This window comes from Falco biarmicus, chromosome 2, assembly GCF_023638135.1.
Source record: "Falco biarmicus isolate bFalBia1 chromosome 2, bFalBia1.pri, whole genome shotgun sequence".
Classification (NCBI taxonomy): domain Eukaryota; kingdom Metazoa; phylum Chordata; class Aves; order Falconiformes; family Falconidae; genus Falco; species Falco biarmicus.
The window spans coordinates 25,655,690-25,683,379 of NC_079289.1; the positions used below are offsets into that span (position 1 = coordinate 25,655,690).

Below are 27,690 nucleotides of genomic sequence, written 5' to 3' on the forward strand. Positions count from 1 at the left end.
TAAGTGTTTGGAAATGGGTGAAAACAAAGCTACTCAGCTTGCAAAGGGGCAGACCAGTGTCCCAGTTGCCTCCATGTGTCACGACATTTTTCAGAGTTGGAGGCACCAGCTGAAACTGGGACATTTCCTGCACAAACTGATTAAAAAACTTGAAACAATTGCAAATCAGTGGGGAGATGCCGTTGTTTTTTTAAAGGGAGCCCAAGTTCATGCTTTACATGCTGTACTCAGCTTAGTTCAGATTAGATCTTTTATTTTCCCTCTACTACGTAAACATGAAAAGAGTGAATGAGGTGGAATGCCCATTTATGCCAGTATCATATTACTATTTTCGATGTCACAGAAACCTTACTATTCACCTGCCAGAAGTTCATCGGGATTGTGCAGTATTTGCTGTGTTCTTCTGCAGCACCAGAGCACCAGACCACAGAGGGAGTCATGCCATTTTGCAAGACCTACAATACTTTGTATAGAAACCTTCAAAGCATTTAATTAAAAAAAATAGTTATGCATTTTTTACTGTTAGCTTTTAAATATCACCTCTGCTTTTAACCTGTAGGAGCTCAGCTTTGAAGACTCCCCCAAAATAGCATAGTAGACTGAAACAGCAAACACCACAGAAAAAGAACCATTTGTGACTGACAAGAAACATCATCAGGGCAACCTGGTCACACTGCAATGGTGATAGTTCATTCCTGCGCATCTACTACCAGTTTCCACTACTTTGTTTGCCAGATTATTATATATACAGAGTAGCCTTCTGCTGAGAGAAGTACACTTCAATTTCAGCCCATGATCTCATATTTTACCTTTTTGCTATAGATTCAGACCTAGTTCAGTGTTCACCCCCTTAGGTACTTGTACACTGTAATTAAATCCTATCTCACCTGCTCCTTTTTCACGGCCCAACATGTTAAGGTCTTGGAGCCATTTCTTCAGAAGATGTATTCTCCTGTCTCCTAAATTAGCCTTGTTCCCTGGACCCCTTCCAAACCTTCCTCAGGGAATGCACCAAATTACAAACCTCTTGAAAGATTTAGAGGTCCAGCGGGGCTGCATGTGGTGCAGTCGCTGGGGGAGACTGGCTTTAAAGGATGTGGCTGGGCAGGTTAAAGTCAATGGAAGTTCAGCCCATGGAAAGATTAAAGGATCAAGGCTTAACAGCCTGAATGCAGTATGTGACCTAAAGACATTAGCAGGGATTCAGGCAGTGCCTGTTCAAATCCTACATCTAGGGCTAACTTTCATTGGTCTGTGTGCATTTTAATACCTGGTGTAAATAGTATGACTGTGGGGAAGCCCACGGAGTAATTGTAGTTTGCTCTAAGTGGTGCATAGCTGGTGGGGGACACCTGAGAGTGTGTAAGTTGCTGCAGGGAAAGAAGACAGTAAGGGTCCCTGTCCCAGAGGCTGTGGGGAGGCAGGAAGTTAGGAGCAGCTCTGGAAGCTGCTGGATTCCCATCCTGCCTGGAGCCAGGGCCAGGATACTGCTTAGAGCCGCCAGACCCCATCCTCCAAAACTGCTGGCAGGGGAGAGAGGGGGACCAGAGCTGGAGCGCCAGCACCCCCACCTCCTCACCCTGCCACTCTGGGGGCACATGGAGGGCTCTGCTCCCCGGCCAGCTTGGCCAGTGGCAAGAGGCTGGACTGCTGCCATCCCACCGTGCTGCAGGTCTGCACCTCCAGAGCTAGCATAAAGCTGTTACGACAAAAACATCACATAAATAAACCATCAGTGTAATTTGCCCTGAAAGCAAAAGAAATGTCCTGTTTAACTATGCCTGACTCTTCAGCTGATTGCAGTGAGTGCTGTGACAGTCACTATGATGTACTGTATTCTTCTGAATAGTCTCTTAATAATAGCTGTGTGACAACTCATAAATGACATTTCTCATATACAACACCTGATAATGTCAGCTTCACTACACTAATACACCCATTTCTCTAATATCTAAATCTGTCAAATATCTAAAGAATGATGTCTGCCTAAAAAGCAAAGCAATTTTTGTGCTGTTTGTCAGAAGACTTTGCACTTTGTTTTCCACAGAAAATCAGATTATCCTTTCTGTGTCATAGGACAGTCCTAATCCTAGTAGGAATGTAAAATGTAAAATACAAATAAGGGTAGGAAAACAGATAGCAGTATTTGTCTATTTATCCCATGTAAATGGGTCTAATAAAACAAAGTTTTTAAAAGCACGTCAGGAAGTTCTGAAACATGTTATTCAGAGGCCTTCCCTGTGAGAGCTGGAATTCTAGAGCTAGACAGCACATTTGCAAAAACTATGGAGCTCCATGAATGTTACATATTGAGCAGGACTGTTCCTTCAAATCCTCCATTGCATATCCTGCTATGGATCCCTACTAAATATGTGTCTAATCTAGTATTTTGTGTATCAGTCATGCCCCCTTTATAAAAGACCCTGGCCATGGATCAGCTAGTTTTGTTTAGTCTTTATCTGACTACTATATACTCACACTCCTAGAATCATTCCTTCCTTTTGCCTTTTATTCTGCTTTCTGTGGTTTTTATTCTGTCTCCTTCCTTTATATTATAGGTGGGATGAAGAAATCCAGTGTAAGTCAATACCAGGAGAGTATTTCCTTCCAGAACCCACACCAAAATGCTGTTCATTTACCTGTGGTCTCTTACACTTGGCAACCAGCTAACAACATGATTTTTTAAATGTTAAGGGGAAAAGTTCAGGTAATGAAACAAAGTCCAATTAGTGGGACTAATGTCTTTGAAAAGGATTAAAATGTGAACTGGCTTTGTTTACATGTTTTAGACAAAGTGGAAGAGAATTGTTGAAACCTCCCACGTAAGCTGCAGCCATCACCAGTTGTCTTGCAGCACGACCACAGATGGCAGACTAGGAACCTCCTGTGAGAAATGGACCTTGTCTGAAGAAGCTTGCAATTTAAACAGGCAAAACAAGAGGTTGGAGGAAAAAGAGAGTCAGAAAACCCAAAGTCAGGCAGTAGGTATGTGATAAAGTCAGTGATTGCATAGGTCCAGGTGCCATTCCCATCTAGTTTCATTCAAGGACTCCAAGTCTTAGGTTATTCTCATAACAGTACAAACAGAAGTGGCAAATTAGGGCAGCCAAAGTCATCATCACTGTATCTAAAAGGTGCTGAAATCCAACTGAAGATTTTTTTGTTATTTAAATGAGCTTTAAACAGGCCTTGCATAGGCTGCAAGGCTACCTAGCAAGCCCGTGGCAAATCCAGGAGTACAGTTTAGGAAGCCTGGACTCTCACACTGCCACCTTCTTAGTCCTTTGCTGCTCTCTCCAACTCAAATGCATGATTCAAAAGGAGAACACAATGACTGCATGCTATATGGATGCAAAGCTATCTCCTCTGATTTGGTAAAACTACATTTTCATTTTTGTTTGTTAAAATACTTAATGTTTAAATCATCTGGTTTAACAGACAAGAAAATGCGTTTTGTTAGAAGATTCCTACAATGTATGTATGGCCTGTTTAAATAACCTTTTTCCCCATCTTCTCTGTAATCAGAGGATTTGAATTCTAATGCAAAACGGTCATGCTAGAACCTGATTATATCCCAGAGCTACAATTCTGAGTGGCATCAGTCCATGGTATCCGACGGTATTTGCCAAAAACATGTCAGGACTCCCCTATAGTTCAAATCGCCCCATAAATTCTGTGCTTACACAACATAGGTGACCTCATACTCAAAGCATGCCTTAATGATCAAGCAAGTGGAAACGTTCAGTAAATACATTGAATGTTTGACATTGTTATCAGTGGGTGTTCCCTGGGTCTCTTGTGAAACAATCCCAAGATTAACGCAAGGCCAAGAAGTGTCAGCCAAGTGAAACCCTTAAATTTACTTAAGAAATTTAAATAGACAACAGTATTTTTCTGTGCTAAATTTCAGCAAAATATTTCTTATAGAAGTATTGGCACCCCCCACCCCATATTTTTTGAACAGTGATTTATTTGAATTGTTTTGATTGATTTTCATTTGAGCTATTGCTACTGACATTATAAAGCTGGGGGAGTATACTAGCCTCAAGAGGAGTTCTGAGAAATGAGGCATTTGAAAGTCTACAAAACCGTTGATAAAGTTCGTTATAGAAATGATGCTCAATATAGACAACTATTTCAGCCTTGAAACCTCTCTAAATCTGGCCTTAGAAACACTGTTGATGAAAGGAAGGTTGAATCCCAAAAGCAGAGTGCAGTGCCCCTGCTACAGTGCACAGAGGGCTTGGCTGCTCCTGATTCCCACCTCAGCAGAAGGCATTGACATGCTATAGCAACGTAACAGGGGGAGAAAGGAATAAAATCAGAAAGAAAATAATAATTTTGTATTATTTCTATTTCTCTGTTAGAAACGATATTGAATTCATGGATACACAGGTGCTTTCCCACACTGATGATCAAGGGACATCTTATGGCAGACCTATGGGGCAGGCTCTTAGGCCCTGCTGGCAGCGGGGTCTAGCCACGTGGCTTTCATGGCCTGGGCAGCATGTAAAAGAAAGGTTTAACAGCTTTGTGTCACAGCCACCATGCTTAGCATTGTCTTTCTTTTGTAGTGTTCAGGACTTTATAGGAATTTGTAGGAATTAAACCGTGACCCTGTAAATATTACACACACCTGATTATGTACCTGATTAGCCTGCTGAAGTGAATGGGACAACTCAAATGCTGTATGTACAAAGGATACACAGGGCAAGGGCTGAGGTTGGAAACTTCATGTTAATGTATCTTATATCAATATAGAGACATAAAAGAGACATTTAAAAGTCCCATAGCTAAACCTATCAACAGCAAGAAGTGCAAACCTGATTTCCTGACCTGCTGGCTGGCACACAGTCAAAAGCATCTCCTGGTTACCTTTGCACTGAAATGATTTCCATCAAATAATTCGCATTCATAAACTACAGAACTTAAATGGAACACTACAAATGACAGATTTGCGATGGTCTGAGCTGAAAGAAACTTACTGCCTAAGATTACAGGTACCTGTATGACCCTACAAGTCGGCTATAATCCTGTTCAAGGTGGTGGTAAAAATGATGGATTACAGTCACGTTTGTGCGCTACGTTACTAAGTAATGAGCTGCACTGTACTACATGTTTTGCCTCCAGGAACATCTACTTATGTCATTCTTTTTAGTTGTCTTTTGCAGCAGAACATCATAGTTCGATAACCAACATCTTCAGTTTTGGGGGTGTAGTATTGTGATGAATCTTTAGTCTCAATTACTATGTGTAAAAGGAAATACTTCCAACAGAATGGTCCAAGGATTCTACAGACAAAAAGATAATCAGGTATGAACATTCATTAGCAAAAGTTTTCAGCCTTCCCTTCTTACCTCTGAATTCAAAACCTCACTATGTCAATGAGCACATTCACAAGTAAATATGTGTGAGCAGAAAAGCAGTGCAATACCCCTCCCAACAGCATCTGTGTTTTCAGCTCCGCCGTACCTTCTGGTGGCCTTAAACTAATCTGATGGCCTGACTTTCAACAGCATCCAAATATCTAAAGAAAAATAAAATTATTTAAAGGGATGTATCACGCACCTAAACAAATTAAGATTGTCCCATTCGCTTGTATACTTCAGGAATGAACTTGCAGACCCTGGTGGTGAGGGAAAGCTTTAAGGACTGACTTAGGAAAAGAGCTGAGCCTGCACTGAGAAATGAGTGGGCTGCCATTTGTTCTTGACCTGGACCCCACAGCCCTGAAGAGGCATTAGGAGCATCCCGATGCAGTTCTCTGGCCTAGTATAATTTCTTTATTCCTCATAAAAGATTAAGCTTAGTTTTTATTCACAGGGTTTTTTTTACTTAGGGACTAGTGGCTACGTGGCTAGCACCTTACTGGAACAAGTGATACCAGCCATTAAGTGATAGTTAATGGCTCAGTAATGATTTTTAATGTGGCTAAAAGGCTATATTACAATAAACAGAGAATATGCTTATCCTATTACAGCTAATGCCAAGGAGAAAATCCTCTGTGACTCCTCCATGTGCAGACAAACCAGACATTGACAGGCCCAGCTGCCAGCCCCATTTTACCAGTTTATCCAATTCGTCCTCAGTGACTAATTGCATCTTGTCTTGTTTCAAATCTAATTCCATCCATTATCCAAGATGGATAATTTCCAGGGATGCAGTACAGGGATGGGAACATCTGCAAAGAATAAAACCTGCAAATCTACTTCCTGATATATGCACCCTATGACTCTTCTGCCTACGTTTCTTCCATCTGAGTAGGTCTGTGTGTGCAGAGAAGAGGAAAATGAGAGGCACAAGCCACTATCTGAATAGCCGATGTTTTGTTTATGCATGCCACATGGCAAAAATGAGTGTATAGCTTGCCATTGGTGATGACATGCTAAGATCACTGCCTATAGCATTGTCACAGCACTATCAAAACTAGCTGGCTGCAACAAGGCTTTTACCATCACATACCAGGTTAAACTTCAATAAGTAGCATGCCTTGCCCCAGCATACCCACCAATCCCCCACAAAGTTTCAACAGTTCATCTACTGTTTGTGCTGTTCCTTCATACTCTTCAAGCCAGTCCCTCTGCTTCTTGCCTCTGCTGCATCCCTCTCCTTGTCTCTCCTACATCCAGGGCACTCTCTCTCCTCCCTCTGCTTCTTCCAGGTCTCTCTTCATTGACTGCTCCTCTTCTATACCCCTTAGAGCTATTTAACAACTTAGCAGGAACCAGCCACAGCGGCACCTTATCCACATCAGCCAACCCACCGCCCCTGAAGCCAGCCCACAGCTGTATATTATCAATGTTAATTAACCTGCCTTCATTCCTCTATAATTCCTCTACGCAGCATGAACCCATGTATTTACCTGCACTCTTTGCCTGCCCATACCTCTGCTTCTTGCCTCCTGTTAGATGAGAAGCTTATTCAAGCAGCCATCACCTTTTTGTTGTGTGCCTGTACAGCAGCCAAAACAAGGGAGTTGTGGTTCAGAGAGGATGTCTTATGCCAAAAGGTAGCACAAATTAAAATACCTCTGTGTAAAAAGGACACATATTAGGTCATTGCCTACACAAGGTAAAGTAGCCTAGCAGGACCACATTGCCCAATTCTGAAGGGGCAGAGGTCTCTTCAGCACTCTTGCCTCCCCATTTCTGTCCCTACTAAAGCTATCTGGGGACAGAGGATGTCTTAGCAGCTTCTCAGTAGATGTCCTTCATTACAGTGTCTTAAAATTCAACCCAGTGTTTCAATGGGGTAGTGACTTTATTTGGAAGTGATCTGAAGGAGCAGAAGGTAAGGTAACTCCTTGTCTCCAGGAAAAGAGCAAAAAGAAAAAGCAAGGAATCCTCTTTTCCAAAGGTGTAAATCAGCCTTTTAAGCTCACAACCCCAAGGGAACTGCATATGCTATCCATAAAATGAGATTGCTTATGAAATTGGATGTTTGTTTAATTCATCGGTGTTTGTGTGCCTGGCTGATCATAAATCTTAATATGTAAATCACCCAACTACACATATCTGAGCACGTTCACTGATTTCCGTACAGAAGACATTAGAGAATTCCCTGTTTAGTCATTAGCACTGTTTTAAAGGGTATTTACAGAGCCAAAGTGTGTCTCCCACTCTCAGCTCTGCACCAGTGGCCTCAAACCCTGCCAGCTGAAGGTGGGTTTAGGGCCCTGAGCTGCACTCCATGTGCAAGCCCGGCTGCCAACATGGACCCTGCTGACTTCGCCCCAGCTGCAGGGGGACAGAGCTCTGAACCATGCCCATGCAGTGCTTGTGCCTCAAGCCCACATTAGGGTATGGGTCCCTCAAGAGACTCATTTGGGCATTTAGGACCATCTGTGCCTCTTTCTGAATCACAGAGGGGTTCTGGTGGCCAGTGGTGCCAAGGCCATCGAGCAGATGCACATTTCCGTGGTGCAAGGAGGATCACATGGATGGGAAGATTTAAGATCTCACCGCCCCAGCTAATAGATGATCTGAACTGGTCTCTATAAGTCTGCAGCTCAACTCCAGCCCCTGAGCCCATGTCAGGTACCAAAGCAGACAGCACAGTGCATTTTTAATGCAGAGTTTATCATGCTAGTTTATGTGTTTTAAGGCTGTCAAAGCCAAGATGCTGTTGAGCTCATTCATCTCACAGAAGGCAGCAGCATGATGGAGCATAAAACCACACCACTGACACAAAAGCAGAGTGAAGATAATTTAAAAACAAAGCTAAACATCTGCTCCAAGAACGAGCTCTCTAATGCATAGATGGGAGCACTAAAGTTTGAAACATTACTGAGTGTTTAACCAGTACCACACCAGCTGTTAGACGTTTTTGGCAATGGTGCAGATATTATCTGGCAAGTTCTCATGAGCAGCTGACAAGAATGAAGAGTGACAGATATAAGAAACAGAAAATGCCAACCATATGGCATGAATATTACGCTAATGTTTCAGGTGTCAAGCAGTAGTTGCGTGTGTTTAATTTGAGTGCACAAAATTTATGTGGATTTTAATGATTACACAATGTTATACACAATTACATTTACATCTCCATATTGTTACAACTGTAATTTTGCCATTTAACAGTAATAGACACTGCACTAAATTTGTCCACTTAGGAGCAATGTTGTTATCTTTATGGCTTTAATAACACATTTCCACCTCACAGGTGTAATATTTATTCCTACAAAGAGTGCCACTGCAGTCAATGAAAACGCATGTGATCCAGTCTGCAAGATGCTGCTGGCTGACGCTGTAGCGTTAGGTTGTTTGGTAAATGCTAACAGCCCACGAGAAGTGCAGCAGCCAAGCTGTTTATGGGTATGTCTCCACAAAAATCAAGGATGCTGATTTGATCCCCACACCTCTTCATGCTGCTGGTGGTGTTGTATTCACCATGCGTTTTCAAAGAAGGGGCCGTCCCCTGCCTTGACCTGGAGGGAGACCCCATGGGAGATGGGCATCTGAGCTTCAGGCACTGAAGGTGAGCCCCACAGGCAGCCCAGCTCTGTCAGGTTTCCCAAAGTGACCTTCTAGCTGTTTTACAGACCATGTGCCACATCAGTACTGGATTTTCTCCCTGGGAAGTGGAAGTAGCAAAACTTGGTGCCATAAAATTGTGTATCATAATGGCTCTGCATCTCACACTTGAAGAAGCTTACAGCACCCTCATATCTCTGATGACAAAGGGAAAGGAAAACCAGCCCAAAGTGCTGGTATTGTCAGCAGCAGGCTCACATAGACAAGGCATAAAAATGTCTATTTGGTGAAAGCAGATTTGTTTGATGGTTGATTTTGGGCTGAGGCTGCTTCTCCATCAGTGCATAGAACAGTACATAACATGTGTGACATCTGTGCTGAGGCATGGGGCAGTGGCTGGACTGGCTGTGAAGAAGGCCAATAGCACTCCTTGTATCCATTTCACAGAAGAAATAAAATTAAAAAAAAAAAAAGGCAGGATAACTAAAAAATCAGCAAAGGTCCTACTAGGGATGAGGAACTGGGCATTGGTGGACCACTTTGCCAAGAGAATGGGCTTGATATGGACATTGCTTACTGCAACATTTATTTGCATCCATGTAAAAGAATTAAGTGGTAAAAAAATCTCCTTTTAAACACATCTGTGGGGAAAGTATCCACTCCTTGTGGCATGATATGGTGGCAATATCATGCAGATACAATCAGTGTAGGCCAAACTTCGTTATGAAGACTCAGACAGACACACACAGCAACTGGTAGAGCACGCCTGGGAAAGATGCGGCTGGGGCTGGGAAGTCATAGAATCAAAATCATAGAATCATTTAGGTTGGAAGAGACGCTTAAGAGCATTGAGTCCAACTGTATAAACCTAACACAGTCTGGAGACTCCCTGGCTCTGAGAGGAAAAGAGGAATTCCGATGTCTTGCAAACGCTCCTGGATGTATTTGTTATTCAGCTCTTTGCTGTGCTCTTGAGCTACACTGAAGATTAATTGAGTAGATAGAAAATGTCTGCCTAGCCCCACCTGCCACAGTTGCAGTGTTAATATTAAGCTGATAGAGCATATATTGGCTTTAGCTGGAGTAAGCACTATCTATCATGAAAGCCCCAAAAGATAGCTCAGATGTTGCAAGGCAGACTGAATATCTGCCTAGAGATAAAAGTTGTGTCATTCTCTGGCAAGCTTCTCACTACAGAAGCTCGCTGAAGGGCAGGTTGCCCCCCATGTGGCTCTGACGGTGGCCTTGCTGGCATGATAACATTTCCATTGCCCTTAGATGCAGCTCATACTTTCCAGGTTCTTTGGGAGCAGCATCTTCTGCTTCTACCAGGCCTTGGAGTCTAGCCAGCACTTACTCTCCTGTAAGCCCTTGCAGCCCACTAGGGCTCCTCAATTTACTACCTACCTTGTCACCCTAATAGCATATCAGCATGTCTGCCTGCTCTCGATTGCTGTACTGGCAATCCTATCAGCAGTGCGAGGCAGAACAGCGCTCTCAGTATTTTTATTTCCCTGGTTTTCTAGAGGGCATAACCAAGCATTTTCATAACTGCAGTCTGACTTTTTCCTCTTTGAAAATCTTCAGGCCAAGTTGGCATCTCATTTTTCTTTCTTATATAGAGTTTTGCACTTCAGGAGAGTTAGCTCACAAGAATATTTTCAAAGCAATATTCAATGTATAATTCATATTAACACAGGACTGATGCTAGTCCAGACACTCAGCTTTCAGGTTACGCTCTGGAGACTGCATTTTTATATGTAGAGAACAGCTCTGGTCCTAATGCCAAGCACAAAAACAATTACAAAAGGAGGAAAAACACTGCCCTCCTATTACCCCCTAAGTGCTGCAAAGGCAAAGCAAGGGCAGCATTTAGGCATAGCCAGAAGTGAGATCTAAGTCCCAGAAGTGAAGGTAGGGTACAGCTGTCCCACAGTACAGCTTGCAGTTTAGTGCATTGCCAGTCGTCCTGTTGCACCAAAGATATCTTAGATCCATATATAAGATAGCAATCATTTTAAATTACTTATTTTGCTCTGAAAAGGAATGAAGCATCTGGTCTCAGTTTGGAGGTGACAATCAACAGCTCTACTGGTGGCAATGACTGTCTTCTCAGTCGTGAAAAAACAATGGAAAGAAAATGATTTGGGAAGTACAGCAGAAGCAGTGATCTGCATGGGTACCAGTGCACCTGCAGCACCTGCACAGAGGAGGCAGAGATGTGCCTCCTGGCACACTGATTCAGGCCACTGGCAGAGGCACAGCAAAGCCTGTGCCATCCCCTGCACAGCGCCTGGTGAGGGGGACGTGGAGGAACAGCAGACGGTGGAGCCTGGTGCGGACATGGGCAGGCAGGAGCCAAGGGACAGGAGTGAGTGCTGCTGCTCCCTGCCCTGGTATTTATCCTTGGGTTGCCTTGGGGAAGGCATTTCACATCTCCGGGTTTCTGTTCCTCCTCCCACTTTTTGTTTCTGATCTTTTCAGAGTAGGACCGTCTCCTAATACATGTTTATACAGTGACTAGCACGATGAGGCCCTGATCTTGCTTGAGGCCTCTAGGCATGACTGTAATACAAACGATAAATCATCATCATAAAACAGGAGCTCACAGATCCATAACTTCTGTCATAACTCCTGGCTGAAGCGTCGGCAGCTCACAGACACATGGCAAGGTCAGGGAGACCATGAAGGGCCGGAAGAAGTGAATCCACACAGAAAAAAGGAGATGCTGAATGGCTTTGAAATATTTTTAATATCTGTCAGTGTTATACCCATGTCAGTTCACAGATGATTTCCTTTATTGATGTCACCTCCTGACAGCAGCAATATGGCTGAGGAAACCATTGAGCCACGTATCACAGCAGAAGGAGATGACGGTCACCAGGGTGCAGCCTGCAAAAAAAGATGCACGAACGGTCGGCAGGTGCTTCCCGTCCACAGCTTTTGTGCTGCAGTCCCCCAAGCGGGCAGCCAAGCTTCAGCAAAAGCATTTCTTTGTCCTTTTAAGGAGGTCTACTGACCCTTTTTTGTATCTCTCCTCTTTTTGCCCTCTGTTCCATGGAAGAAAGCTGTGTGAGTATTTCACGCAGTGGTTTTCAGCAGCTCTGGAGACTCCCTCCTGTCTGTGAGTCAGCTCAGACGTGCACAAGGCATGCTTCTCCAGCAGGCATTCCCAGGCAGCCTCTGGGTGCACGGCTGAATTCCGCAATGGACCTATCATTGCTCAAATCTGCACCAACCAACAACATGCTTTGCAAAAGCTGTCATCATGCTCTAGGGTTACACATTTTTTCAGTGTCCCCTAACCTGTAGAGGCAAGGAGATTGGGAGACCGAAGTGTAACAGGAAAGAGTTCACTGCAGGAATGTAGGGAGCTGACGGTACAAAAGCCAGCAGTTATGTCCATTAAAAGCAAGTCAAGTGAGCGTACAAATATCTTTAAATCATTATATCTGGCAAGAAGCCATGCTGTGTTTTCAGCCAAAGTGTGATACTTTGAGAAAATGTAGCTTCAGTGAGCTGCATATCAGATGAAAAAGAAGCACTAGGGAAGGTTCAAGCTGTGTTTACTTGAAAAAATATTTTGTTCTTGATGAACTGAAGGATTTACGCTATTCCTCCCTGTAGCATTGCATCTTCCAGGTAACAATGACCAGTCTCCTCCTTATTCCTGAGAATAAAAGTTTCAAAATATTTTTAAATGTTTCAAAAGAAATTAAGTCTTTAAAGTTTTTCCTGCTGTAAGCTGCTGAAGGCTAGCCTATCTGACACGTTGGTTTGATGGCTTACACAACAGGGAATACTGTCTTATTCCAGTTATGACCGGAGCTTCTTCAGCGACTCATGTTTGCCGGACGACATCGTTTGTTAGACAGACCATTACAGTAAGAAGCAATGATACTGCCAAAATCATGCATGCCATTAAAAAAAAGAAATCAGTCCCAGATTCAAATCCTGGTGCATCAGCAACACCAGAATAACTCCACTCACTCCATATTGGTGGAGTAAATCTCTGTAATTAGGGTGAGAATTGGGCCAAATAGAGAATTGGCAGAGCTGATAGCATAAATCAGATGAACACAGAGAATTAAAACAATGGAGCAGGAAGGAGAAAAGTGAGGGGGGCTGAGAAGTGACATAAAATAAAGGATGTGTGAAACAGATGTGCTCAAACCTGGCTGAGGATATGTTTTAGGATAAATGAAACAGGCAACAGTGCAAGAGGCAGTTTTCCCTGGAGACCTACCAAGTAGTAAAGTACTTTAAAGAAGAATTTTAATTCAGAGAATATGCCAGTCAGTATGATAACACATGCATTAGGCGCAGAGAAAGGCCAGCACAGAAGATCCAGAAGTTTTGAGAATGTGCAGAAACCAGACTTGGGAAGGCTGGACACTACCTGAAGGCAAAAGGCACATCAGTCTTCCTAAAGAAAGCAATTCAAATATTTGGACTGCCCTTCAGTATGATCTAAGTGGGCTACTGACACACTTAACAAGTTACATGCAATGCCACTAAAATGTTGCTTGGATATTCTTGTCCTTCATTTTACTGCTGCTGTGACAATACAACAGCCCACAAAGCATCACCAAAAGTGTCCGCTCTCTAGGCTGACTATGCTTGTATCTTGCTGTATGAAGGCCAGATCCTGGTAATGTTAGGCCAGCATCCCATCGTCTTACAATATTCAGACACCCTCTCAACTACCTTATTTAAATCCATATAAAACAAAGCTTTTTGCATCCTGGTTTCAGAAGATCAGCTTATCATCTCTCAGTCTATCATCTGCCACTCTTGCCTTCCTTTGCTTCCCCTCATATTTAAAGTTAACCCAGAAAACTTTAAACATAGCTTTTAATATAGTTAAAAACTTTTAATACTGTTAATTTTAATTTTTAATATAGCTAAGCTAGTAAAATCATGTTCAAAATCTCTCCTTGAAACCTACTTCTGTTGTGGTACCCTGCAGCTCATACTCATCTGACAGTGTTTAGGTGAATGGGGATTTCTACTTCTTTCTACTTCTTCTACTTCTACCTGGTTGATTTTTTGCTGCCGTCTCATCTCCCCAACCCTTGGTGCGGATAAGTTTGGAGCAAAGTGGGGCTCTGAAGCCATCTGACTGTCAGTGCAGTCACTGTACCGTGAAGAAAAGTCCTCCCACCACATAAAATTTTCACTATAGGCAGGTCTAGGGACTATTGGTCTCATTACCATCAACTCCATAAAGGCTAGGAGACATCTGTTGAATCTGTGTAAGAGCCATGACTTCCAGTTGCCCTTTGTCTTTCCAGCTGTAGAGACCCACCCTGATCTCTCATTAACAACATACAAATAAAAACACCGTTTTGTTTTCCCATCTCCAGGCAGCTGCAGAACCTTCCCCAACCAGCTGTAAGTCAATTCTCTTGCCCCTGGAGTCCTAATACTTGGGAAACGCACTACATGGTCTTGGTTTGCAATCTGTGAAAAGCAGCATTTTCCCTCGTACTCTGTGCCTTTCAGCTAGCTTAATCTGGGATCAGCAACAGAAGATGATACAGGCTGAACTCATGGCAAAGGAATGCAATGGAGAGAATGGTAGTGGCAGAGGAACAGACTAGATACTAGGTTATTTTATTCCTCAGCTGTATAATTCAATATTTCAAATGAAGACTAGCATTAGTTACCCTCCCTGTTCTGAATTCCAGTGTTTTCTTCACTTAGTGTGTTGGCCTACAAGGCTTGGGCTCCTCGGAAGGCTTTTCTTGGCTGCCTCAGCTCTACAAGCTGTTGACACTGACTCATCCCTAAAGCTGTTAGCCAAATAACATAGTTAGCAAAGGCTGGTCTCCTTGACTAACTTGGCTAGAGACACCTTGTGTGCAGAAAAGATGTGGGATTTACTTATGGGTGCAGCACTACCAGTAGAATGAAGCACATGGTCTCTAACATTTTTGTATGCTTTCTAAGCCCTGCCAAACTTCTGGAGACTTTCCTGTTGCAGTTCTGTCCCCACAGTGTCTCCTGGAGGAAAGACATGGAGCTGGACAGAGCATGGTGAATAATATTCCCCCAGGTCATATTGCCTGGGGCTGCCTCCAGGAGGCAACCACATGGAGAAAGGAGGAGAGGGACTGGGAGTCAGTCACTCCCATTTACATCAGAACTGCATCCCCGCTGGCAAGTGTGGCCTTATTTCCATCATTTTCTTGGCAGTTTGGAGGTTCATCATCAGATAGGATTGCTGGTTAGATAACCTGCAGGTGCCTTGGCTCTGGAGGCACATCACCAGGTGTTCCCCACCCCTGCTCCCACTGAGGTCACAGCAGAGTCCCCATCAGCTGCAGCACACACTAGGACATGACCTTAAAATCGTAACTTTTAAAACATTTTGGAGGAACACAGATTGCTGACAGAGACTTTGAGGGAATCTAAATCTTAGGTGAGGATGAAAACTGTTAAGCTAGCTTCAAAGAAAGATTTAGTTTGGCTATATCTTTAATCTGGGGACTGATTAAAAGAAGAATAGTTTCAATGACTAATTTCTACAGGGTCTGAAATATAACAGGTTATTAAACACACAACCCAACAGCTGCAGAATCTGACAGAGACATTGTTCTCCCTGAGCATTTGGTAATAGAGTATTTCAGATGATTAAATAGCTAATAAAGTCAGAGTCTTTGCTAAGTAGATGGATACCAGCAATATTGCAAATGTAATTATAGATTTCTATCAAAAAATTCTTGACTCAAAATATTTATTCTCAGACTGAAGCTAATATGCAGGTCTCAGTTAAAAATAAAATATTTTAACCACTACTAAAAGGTTTCCAATTTGTTCTACTGTAGTGGCTTTCAATTGCAACCAGGTTCAAGGTGTATGTTTTCAGACTGAATATTCCTTTTTTCAAGGTAAATTCCCACTAACTGTCACATGAAACTATGTCTTCCATTAATCATGATCTTTTTTTTTTTTGGCAGCACAGGAATTTGCATCTTTAGGTTATTTATTTCCTTTGCTCCTTCACAGGAATTAGATAGTTTTGATATCTGTACCTCTCTAACATTACAAAGTGGTAAGAAAGGGTCAGAGAAACCAGTGTTAGGGATACTTCCAAAAAAACCCTGAGGAAGAGCCCTGCATGCACAAAATTATTCATTTACCTCTTTATTGCTATTTCAGCCTGTCTTTTTTTCCACTGATCTTCTAGATATTTTACACCCTCCCTGTGAGGGCCATTACAAAACCAGGGTATTTTTTTATATCATGCATACACAGCTATGCTAGCTAATTCACAGACTGCAGCAAAAAAAATCTTTACATCAGTAAATCATCCCATTATCACAGAGGAGCATGCAGCAGAGCTTGTATTCACACTGGAGCTAGTTTATCTCTACCTATGATTATTTTTGCCTCATTTATAAAAATGTAATAGATGCTCATTTCCATTTAGTCAAGACAATGCTCATACAGCAATGCCCATGTCTGCTGTGCTTTGCATTTCTTGATGCCATGCCCTATGTCTGCTTTACCAATCCCACCCTGTGCCTCATCACATTCTTTTTGCTCTTTGAAGCCCTTGAGCACTCATTCCTATTGTAAAAACAGGGAGAAATTAGAGGACAATGGCTAAACTGTAAAGCAATAAAAGGTATTTAAAATATATATAAAGAAAACGTTATCACATTGCTCTCCTACTTTTTGGGTAGCACTGCATTTCTCAGACAAAGCATTTCCAAGAAGCAGAGAGTTTCTGGGTATATGCATGTGGCACTGGGCTGGAGGAAAAGCAGCACACTCCCAGTGCAGATGTGGCTGCCTTTACCAGCTCCAGCATCACTGTCCATGGGGTAAAGGACAGACTATGCTCATCCCACCTATAAAATGCAGCGTGGAGATGGCTGTGACTAAAGCTGCATGGGCAACTTAACCTGCTCTGACGTTCCTAAGAAATGCCCTCATGGATTTTGTGTCCACACATAGTAAAACACACGTAAAGAATGGGTGCCAGACCCTGAGCTCCAACCCTCTGGGAAGATCTGCAGTGGTTATGAGAGGATTGCTGGTGTACTCTATCATGCTGACGAGCTGTAAAAATAGCCATATCAAAACCACCAGCAGGACTGTCTCTTAGTTATCCCTTATTCACAAGAAGATCAGTCTCACAAAGGATTTCAGCGGCAAGCATGTGGGAAGCCCGGCACAGTACAAGAGGGTTGTTGCTGCACCATGGATGCAAGCATGGAGTGCATTACAAATGACTGAAAGCTGTAGAGCTTACAGCACACCTGTGCAAGTACTTGAGTGTGCAGGATTCAGCAGGTTTTGGAGACTACTACAATGCATATTAAACTACTTACTCTTCTGCACCTAAGTACAGTTACCAGGGAGGTTGAGAGTTATGTCCAAGCCAGAATTTTGTATCAAAATCTCAATCTATATGACAGAGTTCAAGAAGCCTTGTATCCTTTTCTTCTTTGTTTTTTAAAAAAAATATTTTTATTACCCTCATTGAAAGAGATCCTAGCTGCTCAATGTTTTGCTTAGGTTTTTGAAGCTCTTACACTCCATGCTGTGGTTTGATGCAAGGTTCTGGTTTGTTCCCATTTCTAGTGAAGTTTGGGTGCAACAAAGAGTATTTTAACCTCTATTTATTGCACTGACCATCAGCTAGCTATATTTTTTATTTCGACTGTCAGTGACAATAAGAAATTGGAGACAAAAATGACTGTTGTGGTTGTAACTTCAGTGTTATTTATAAACAGCTAGATGCAGAAAAAATGCAATTTAAATTTCATTGTGAGCAATATTCAGGCCTAGAGCTCCCTAATGCACAATTCATAGTTGCTTAAATTGTAGTCATTACTCTCATACTGCAATAGTTTGTCATGATAAAGGGAAATTACTTTTCTGTCAATTACTCCTGCAAGATTAGTTAATTTGCATTTACAAAGGGTATGGAGCGGCATCTCAATTCCATAGAGATGTTTCTCAGAAGGATTTGGCAATTTGAGGTCTGGGGGAAGATGTAAATGGAGGTCAACTTCAAAATGTAAAAAAGGAACAGTGCCTACATCCCAAAGTCTTTGTACCCCATTGAAGAGCAGTAATGAAGAGTAGATATATCACTTACAGACTGCCAACTTCAGTATTGCAGAAAATTGTATTTGGGACGTGGAAGAGGCATGCTCCTCTCTGTTTTCAGTACCGGACAGCCAAGCTGGCAGCACCTGAAATCACTGCTCTTGACTATACGTGAGTTGTGCATGCAAATAATCTATATAAAACATTCTACCCTTTGGCATCTCCTTCTGCTAACATCTGTATGCTTGTTTAATCCATGTTGGGATGGAGATAGTGAGGAAAATGAGGGGAATGTTATTTTTATTTACTTGCTTGGAAATAGTGAGTTTTAGCATGTCTTACTTGTATATCCACCTGAGGCATCACAGCTCCTGATCCTAGCGGTGTAATGTAAGGTGTTGAAGCTTGGTGCCTGAGTTCTTTGGAGGCATGATGGAGTAACTGAGTGCAATGGTGCCCAAGGGACAATGCAGCACTCTTCCACTGTGCCTGAGTAGCTGCTTCAGGAAGGACTGCCAGAGCACCTCCTGGCATCCCTCCCACTAAACCCAGGGGTATCGCTGGAGGGAGCAGCAGCCGTGCCTCCTGCAGCCTATGCAATGCTCTCGAGGGTGAAGGCACTTGCTGTGGACATGGCAGGACACAGTGCTGTCGCTCCCCAGCCTGCAGGGATTCGCACCCACATATTACTGACAGAGAGAGTAAAATTTTCTCTTCCCTCCATGGAAATAGCGGAAAGGCTTTTGGAAAATGCAGGATCCAGGCAAGGCCTCAGATTTATCATTGAGAGTGGGCAAGGTTATAACCTACCTCTGCCCTGTAGCCAGGCGAGGTTGCTTAAACCACCTCAAAGCTGAGGTCATGGGTATTTTCTTGTGAGTAGAGCAGAACACATGGAGTGCAGACACCGTGTAGGTGTACTGCCATGGACTATGTGCAGCTGGCACGGCGGGGCTTAACCTCTAGGTGTTATTGCAATTAAAATGATGAAATACCAACAACGCAGGCATCCTCAACACTGACGCTCATGTTCAGGCATGTCAGACTATGCTGATACTGATATCCTGATCCTGTATTGGTATCACAGCTCTCTTGGCATTTGGCAATGTTTTAAATTTTAAGCCCTGCCAAATTCCAGCAAATATAGTCACAGCCCTCCTTCCTGATATTGCTGGCTTGATACAACAACGGTCAGAGTACCCTCACCTTTCCTCCCCAGCCTGAGCTGCATGTGGTTGCTGTTCCTGTGCTTCAGTGCAGAATGCTCCAAAGTCAGAAATTACACAGGAGGGAGTTCTCTGAAGAGTTTATGAAGTGTTTGAGGCACCTTAATTATATGTTATTTTTATTCTCATTAGGTTTAGTGGATTTGCAACACTGTTCAACCTAAAAACTGGACTCTGCTCCAGCCACCCATTAAAAACTTAAGTGCTTAAAAATCATGAATATTTATGTTGCCTTTAATTATTTTCCATTTCAGTTGCCTGGATTTTCTTTTGAGATGCATTTTCTTGGTTTACATCAAGGCTAGAATCCTACCTTGCACAAAAGGTAAATCCACATTTGTTTCTAAGAGTTAGAATTAGGGAAGCCTAAATTCTGCTGGTTAATAAAGATAGGGATGAAGACATGAAAGTAAGTGTAAAGATATAAAGTTGTAAAGATATGTATCAAGGCATAAAGATATGGATTGGAATTTTTAGTTTCAGCTTGAGAAAATGACAGAAAATATCCAAAATTATTTTCAGTCTTTTTTTTTCATTGGCTAAAGTATTTTCATTGGCCAAAGTATTAGAGTCAGTCCTACTAGTTTGCTCACAACTTCGGTCTATAAATGCCCCCTGTTTAAAATAGACTTAATTTCTCTATTTGTGTTACTGCAGTAGTATGCCAGGGAAAGGGCTCTTATTCATAGAGGGACAGACATAACTTAAACCACATCAGTTGCTGGTTCTGTATGTTATACAAACTGCTGAAAAAGCTAGGGGGTTTTGTGATGGCCAGATACGCCATTCACACTGCTGTAATTTCAGGACATAATGCAGTGACACTGAAACAGCTAGTGTTTAAATGTTGAAAACCCAGTTGTGGTTGTAAAGGTTTTGGGATTGACTGTGTTTGGGATCCCTCTAGTTTTTCTGGACAGAGCTGGAGAGTTTGTGGTCTGGGTTGCTCAGCAGTGCACCTCCCTCCTGCCCTGCACGTCCCCCTTACAAGTGTGTGAACCCAAATGATGCACCTACCTTTGACACATGGATGCACCTTTTTCTTCTGAGAACTCACAACCAGCAATTTAATTAAGGTAATTTAATTTGTCTTCAAAACAATGTATTATGCATTAATTAAGGTAACTTAATTTGTCTTCAAAACAATATTATTCATTCACTCTAAGGCACAAAACACATAGCACAATGGGTAAAAAAACAGCATCAGAGGTACATGACTCTTACTCATACCCGCATCTTTCCCCTTGCCAGCTTTTGTGCTTTCTCATTTTCAGCTTCAAGAAGCATTTGTGTAGTATAACATGAGTCTATTTTTTCAGTGCTTCCCTTTGCCCTGTAACTCCCTTCCTTTCACACATTGCTTCTGGACAGCTTCTCTCAGGTGACTCAAAGGCCTCAGTTCACAAATATTTTATGAGATTATAGTGTGATACTTCTCAGGCCTGAAAAAACAGTGATATTAGCAGTGCTGCAGCTGAGATGTTATCTCTTAGGCCCACAAACCTCCTTGAATTTGCAGACTCTTGCATCTGCTAAGCCACCGCTTCTCTTCTTTTGCTTGATCACTTTCATAGCCCTTATTGACTAACTGCATGACAACATCCCCATCTTACAAACGCATGTGGAAGCAGAATATTAATTTTTAAAATAAAAACATCAAGTGCATTTTTCTAGTTTCCGCGTGGAACTACTTATTCCAAAACAACAGCCTGTGATACATTCTTGCCATCAGTGCCAGATGCAACAGAATCCTAAATACTTATAAAAGGTTAAAGTTTTGATAAAATACTATAAATATTTATAAAAGTTTTGTAATTAGGCCTACATTCTATGAATGTTTTGTGTTACAGGTAAACCTTGTGCCTGTACAGATGGAATTTAGGAAGTTATTTCGGACTAATAGAGTGCTGTTGTTGAGAACATGCCCACATAGCACAAAAGTATTTGAGTAATGATAAAAAGTACTTCAGAAGAAACTATTTTAGCTACAGTTCAGCTGTGCCTTAGCTTCATCTAATCCCCACTTCAGTGGCAGATATGAGTACATTTCATTCTAGGAACTTGTGAAGCACCACAGCTGAACAGGCACCCTCCTGCCTGTTGGCTTTGTTGGTGTTTTTTCTCGGTGATGCTGAATGTCTGGGACTTGAGCATCCCTGGAAATCCACAGAGCAGGTAGCACTTGTAATGAACTCCTTAAAATCTGAACATACCATGTTTTTGTTTCCTGTTCAGAGTAACCAGGAAACCAGCCACATCCCAGACCCTCTGCGGAGTCCTCCCCTTAAGATCCTTTTTTAGCTTTGACATTTCCAACTAGCAGAGGTGAATTGCTATTGGTAAAAACATCACAGAACTGAGTTCTTTAGCTGCAGCAAGAGAGATATAAACCAGCCATTTCTGACCAGCAATAGCAGTGGGAGCTGGCTCTCCCATCTGATAAATGGCCAGCTTATGCCTTTGAGATGAATTTCAGAAGATAAAACAGAGTCTGCACATAGCCACACAAAACCTTTCCTCTCTTTAGGACAGCAGCTCTGGACTATCCTAGTATGCAGAACAGGGAAATCAAAATGATCATAAGGAAGCCCCACCTATAGGAGAAAATAATCCCATTAGCCTCTCCACAACAAAGACCTGGGAGTGATTTTGCTGGGTAAGTGGCCATGGGAACAGTGTGGTTATCATCACAAAACAGAGGCGGAAACAGAACTTTCTCTAGGAATGGGGAAGCAGCATCCAGGAGGTCCCAGAGTATCACAGAGTGCCGTACTTTCACAGCAAGAAGCCAAGTTTCCTAAAACAACATCACCAGTAAAGAACAAAAAACCCTAAAAGCTCTCAAGGAAACCCTAAAATCTTTCTGAGCAGGAGGAAAGAAAATAGTCACACATGCACTTTATTGCTTGAGGTGTATGTCAAAGGGTTATACAAGGTATGACAGCAAGTAGTTGGTTTTAGCAGCTTTCTGCTAAACCATGTATAGTTTGAAGAGACATAACTGAAGTTGGTGGAATAGAAGTGAGACTGTGCTGTTTAATCTTTTCTTTTGGAAAAAGCTGCAGTTGAAAGCAACTGGAAAGTGGCAGGACCACAGCCATCCTTCTGCTAGCACCACTGCAGCAGCCCTTCATTTACCTCCTCGCCCAGCCTGGCAGGGATGCCAGCTGCATGTATTGAGCCACATTCCAACTCTGGTCACACTGGAATGAACCCAGGGTCATCTCAGTGACTTTGATGAAGTTATTCTTTATTCACGCTTGCCTAGCTGAGAGTCTGGCCCATTCTATCTAGGTAGCAATATCTAATAAAGATTGCCAAATTAAGGGAACAAGAAGAACCAGACTATGTCAGATGAAAAGGAAATGCTTTACATTATAAGGATTAAAGAGGCCCTTTAGTTTAAAGACTTTACATCAGCATTTAAAGGACAGGCCACTGAAAAGCATATCTGTATGTGCCTAGAGTTGTTGGGGGTTTTTTACATTCATTTTATATTTTAGGAAATGGAAAGAAAATGGATTGATTTTAACATTGAAATAAAAATACTGCAATTTGTTCAACACAGAACACTAATTCATTATACATTAATTCACAGTTTTGGTTAAAATGTCGTCCATTTAGGATTTCCTCCACATCAATTAAGACGGCCCCTCTGGCTGAAATACATTGCATTTCTTGATTTTCACTGTGGGAGCATTTTTGTCAATGTGTCAAGTTCAGCTTTGGGAAAAACACTGTTTTGCTCTGCTAGACAAATCCAGGGTGTCCCTGCTGTAGTGACCAACAAAAGATACAGGAAAGGAATGAAGGTAAGGGAAATTTATCATCACTGTATTGTTTCCAGTAAGTTCAGATTCATTCAGGCCATAGCTTGATGATACTGTAAATCTGAATTTAGAGATCCCAGTGCTGTAACAAAAACTCTGCAACCAATGATGTAAGACTAGCAAAATAGTATAGATTTACTCTAGCAGTTCATTTGTTAAAGAAATATTGACATTTACTTTGTACCAGGCAATGGACTGCATTGCGTCATTGCCAGTTGTACAAAGCTGGTATACATCCCATGTTATATGCTCTGACTAATTCAGCAGAACTGCACTTGTATGCCCACACCTCATCTGAATGGTGTTTGTGTTGCTGTGTCATCTGGACGTGCCCAGATGGAGAATGAGTGGTGGTGTATCCACAGGGGATGGGATTTCTGTCACACTGAGTTAGCAATAACAAGCCACTGATTTTTTCTTTTCGTATCACCTTTGAATTTCACCCGGGTCCACCAGAATATAAAAGTATAAACTGATGAAATGCACTTGCCAAGGCACAGAAACATGAAGTTGTTTGCTTTCTAAGGAAAATATATGTTAAATTGTGAAGGGTGTTGGATTGTTTCGGGTAGCTAGAGAGAGCTGTGGAACAATCCAGACAGAATTTGAAACAACTTTTTTTATTATTATTAAAAGCATGTATCTCAACTTTTACTAACATTTAAGTGAATCAAGAAAAGTTCCAACATACAGCTCTTTTCACTCAACTCTGTATATAAAATAACAACCTCGGATGACAAAGGTCATCCTAGACCATCCTGGACAGTTCCCATAGGAAAGTAAAAATACCACAAGCCTGGGGTCGCAGAAAGTCTGCTCAGGTTTGGACCCCTGACCTGGGCATCAGCCACTAGAGCTCTCCCACGGAAAACCATTTCATTATTCCTATTCAAACCCATGCAAGAAAGAGCAGGTTATTAATGTTTCAGCTACAAGACTGATCCTCCTGTGCACTAGTAAGTGCTATATATACATTAAAATTATTACTATAAATCTGCATCATAATGGACAATGTTCTCTTAAACTGATTTCCTGCAATCATCGTTAACTGGCCAGCTTGCTAACACCTGGTACCAACAGATTTTTCATCTGGCGAGCGCAGTGCCACACAATGGTAACAGCAGGTTTTAACCTAATCCCTATCCATACACAAGCAAACATCTAATGACGCCCATGACAAAGACACAGAGACCAGCCTGACATTTGCTGATAAATCCCGGGAGATTCTCCCTCAACACCACCAGTCTGCTCAAACACATTTTCCAGTGGAAAAGATAATTTGAAACCATTTCCAGCTAGACTAATTGCATTCACTGAAAAGAGCATCCTCCTCCTCCTCAATATACATTTATTCGTCCAGCTGCAAATGCAGCTAACACTTAGTGAAGTTTTCCAAAGCAGTAATTATTTCATCTTACAAGAATTTGCAACAGCTTGCTTGATAATGAAAAGTTATTATGCAGATATATATACTTCATGCAAAGTTGCACACACACAGACACAGACACAAAAGTAAAAAAAAAAAAAAAAAAAAGTAGGTGTTTAAAACTGCTGTTTGAATTCCACTCACAGTTTGAAAGTCTAAGCATAAAACTTCTTACTTTGCAGCTGTAGCTCCAAGCTGTGTGGAAAGATAATGCAGTCCATCAGATAGCCTGGTTTTGTTTTCTTGCATAAAAATATCATCTGTCACAGGCACAGGAGCTGACTTCAAGGGCCAGCCCCTTCTGCCGAGCACACCAATCGGGAGACCCTGGGAGCACATGTGGGAAGCTGCTCGCCTGCGCGCTGGTCACGGGCAGCATATGCTCTGTGGGACCCGGGTGCCAGGGGGACGCGGGTGGCAGCGAGGCACGGCGCTGGGGGTGCCTCACCCAGGGCTGCCAAGCTCCAAGCCCAGCCACGCGAGGCGAAACAGAGGGCTGGCTGGGGAGCGCGATAGCTTGGCTGCAGGAGCAAAGGCAGAGCCTCTTGCAGACCACCTCAGTGCCACTGGTCCTGCAAAACCAGCCAGAAGGACACCAGAGCCTGTGGCCAAGAATTGTACTTTGCTCCTTCTGGCCTTATCCTTTACTGTTCTAACAAAAATAATCTCATTTACCACTGCATTAAATGCTTCTTCACTTTTTCTCTTTTCTAACTCCATTTATGGCTTTTTATTCCAAACCTTACCCCTGCAAAACCATGCCTGTAGGAAAGTCCTGGCCATTGCCAGCCCCTTGTAACAGGGGAGCTGGCAGTGCTCTGGACCCAGCAGGTCAGCCTTGCCTGGGTTTTCCTCCCTTTCCCCGAAAGCTCGAGCTCTCCCTTTGCCACATGGCTGGCTGCCCGCGGGCTCCCTGCTCCTCCTCTGCCTCTGCCGCAGCTGGTCGGCTCTGCTGTGCAAACTCCCCACACACAGCTTTGCTCCGTGCCTGTCAGTCAGAGAGGTCATTTTCTTCTTGCATCTGTTTAACCTGATGATATTTAAATTCAAACTGCTTAGAAACCATATTTAGAGACATATAACCCACAGCTTCCTGGCTCGCCACGTGCTCAGCCCTTGCACAGAACCAGGGAGAGAAAAATGTGTGTACATTAATGTGTTTTAAAGTACAGCAGTACTGCAGTGCATAAAGTCAAAAATCAGACTGTGCATAGGTTAGGGTGATGAGCTAACAGCTGTACATTTGTTTTCACTCATGGAAGCGTACTTGCAAGTCACAACATGCTGGGAAGGGAAACCAGTAAACACACCAGTGCAAAAGCAGTGCCTTTTCCAGCTGAAGTACAAGACCTAAAGGCCTTCTCATCTTGTACCGCATAATCTCAGTGCTGGCTTTATTAATTTAGAGTATTAGCTTTATGTGATCAAATGGCCTTACTTTTGCAGACAGGATGCAGGCTAGAGTGGACTGGCTGTAATAAAACCTGCTAGCTCTAGTCTGTGAATAAAGTCCTGATTTAATTGAATTAATTTTCCTTCTAAATTCTAGTTTAGTAGATTACTAATTCACTAAGGGCTCATTTTACAATGCTTTTCCTGTGGCGGATATAATCAGGCTGGTTAAAAACTTCGACAAAGCTCCTTTTTCCACCCCAGAACCCACCCGTTTCTCACAGGAAAAATTCCTGCAGAAAGACACGGAGACAGGACGGACTTTGGTCAGTGAAATAAGTTCCTGCTGGTTTCAGGGTGGAATTTCCCATTTCCAGAGCCCAAGTCCAGCAAGCCCTGAGCAGGAAATAACTCTCCATTAGTGACAGCCAAGAGCCGTAGTGGAAGTACTTTCTTTCATGGGCCGCTGGGGGGGCAGGGAGGAGCGAGAGGGACTGTCTTTGGGGTGTGTAAGGTCTTTGTCAGATCTGCAACAAGGAGCAAACTTGTTTGCAGTTCCCAGCCGGGAACATTTTGTTCAGAGGTCTCCGAGCTGGGAGTGGCCAGGGAAAGGCTGGCCAGAGGTTTTCCTGCCCGATCCCGATCCTGATCCTGCAACCAGGGCTTGGCAGGGGATTGGAGCTGGGTCAGCCTGGCTCTTCCTGGGGCTGCGCCCCGTGGCACAGTGGGACAAACCTTCACCCCCTTTTGCTGCTGAAGAAGATGCACCATCCAGAAGCACTTTGGAAACAGAGGCAGAGGAAAAAATGTATTTCTGCTGAGCCTGAGACCTTGCTGGGGTGATGTAGAGGAACCCAAGCAGAAACCTCCCCTGGATGGCCAGGGCAGAGATCTCCTTACAGACCTGGCTCTGTTACCCCAACACCCTCACTGGCCTTCCACAAGTTTTAAAAGGGTCTAGTTCAATTTTTCTTGTTTTGAGCCTACATAGGGTGAAACCTTCACAAGAGACAGTTCTGCCCCATCCAGCCTCGTACCCACCCAGCAGTGACAAGCAAGACCGTGACTCTGCACTGGCAGACCTGAGACCTGCCTCAGCCTTCTGTGGGGTGGGTGGCACAGCCAGCCCAAATTTGCATCAGGCCTGGGAAACAGCCTGCCAGCCCATGTTAAACACACAGCCAAGCCAGCTCTTGAAAGCTAAGCATGTATGCATTAATGGCTGAGATTTAACAAGTCACCTTAGCCCAGTAGTTCAAGATGAACAGTCCTGTCATCAATTTCAGCCTATTTACTTACCAACACGGCATGGTTCCCCGCAGGACATGCATGACATCTATTAATTCCCAGATCTATTGCATCTCAGTGGCAAGCCTTTTTCCTCAACTCCCAGCATATACTCTTTTTTCCTCTCTTTTTAGCCCTGATTATGCTTGACTGTGTCCTACTAAATTCCTGTCCTTGGTATTTACAGCCTGCAAATATTTGTAGACTTATCATACTGCCTGCAAGCCACTGCTTCACCAAGCTCTATGTATTTTTTAGCTCATTAATCAGTTCCTCCAACCCCTCTACTTTTGCTGCTCTTTCCTATAGAGTTTGCAGATTTTGGGGGTTTTTAGAAGACAGCAAAGGAAAGTTTTATTTTCTTTAAAAAAGGGCAATAGCTGGATGAAAATCAAGGCATATTAAGGAGAGTTTAAGGCAAATTTTTATTTGAGCTGACCAACTCTGAACTTCATACTTGTTTCCTTTTATTTGTCACTTTTGTTTGGATG

At 42.8% G+C, this 27,690-nt stretch overlaps 1 protein-coding gene across 1 annotated transcript in view; it reads right to left on the minus strand.

Annotated features, from left to right (window-relative positions):
* Positions 1–24,780, minus strand: part of STARD13 (StAR related lipid transfer domain containing 13) — a 295,778-nt gene extending 270,998 nt beyond the window's left edge. The window contains exon 1 of the mRNA XM_056327534.1: positions 24,696–24,780. The gene's annotated coding sequence lies outside the window, so the exon portion shown is untranslated. The remainder of the gene's footprint in view (positions 1–24,695) is intronic.
* Positions 24,781–27,690: the final 2,910 nt, after the last annotated feature.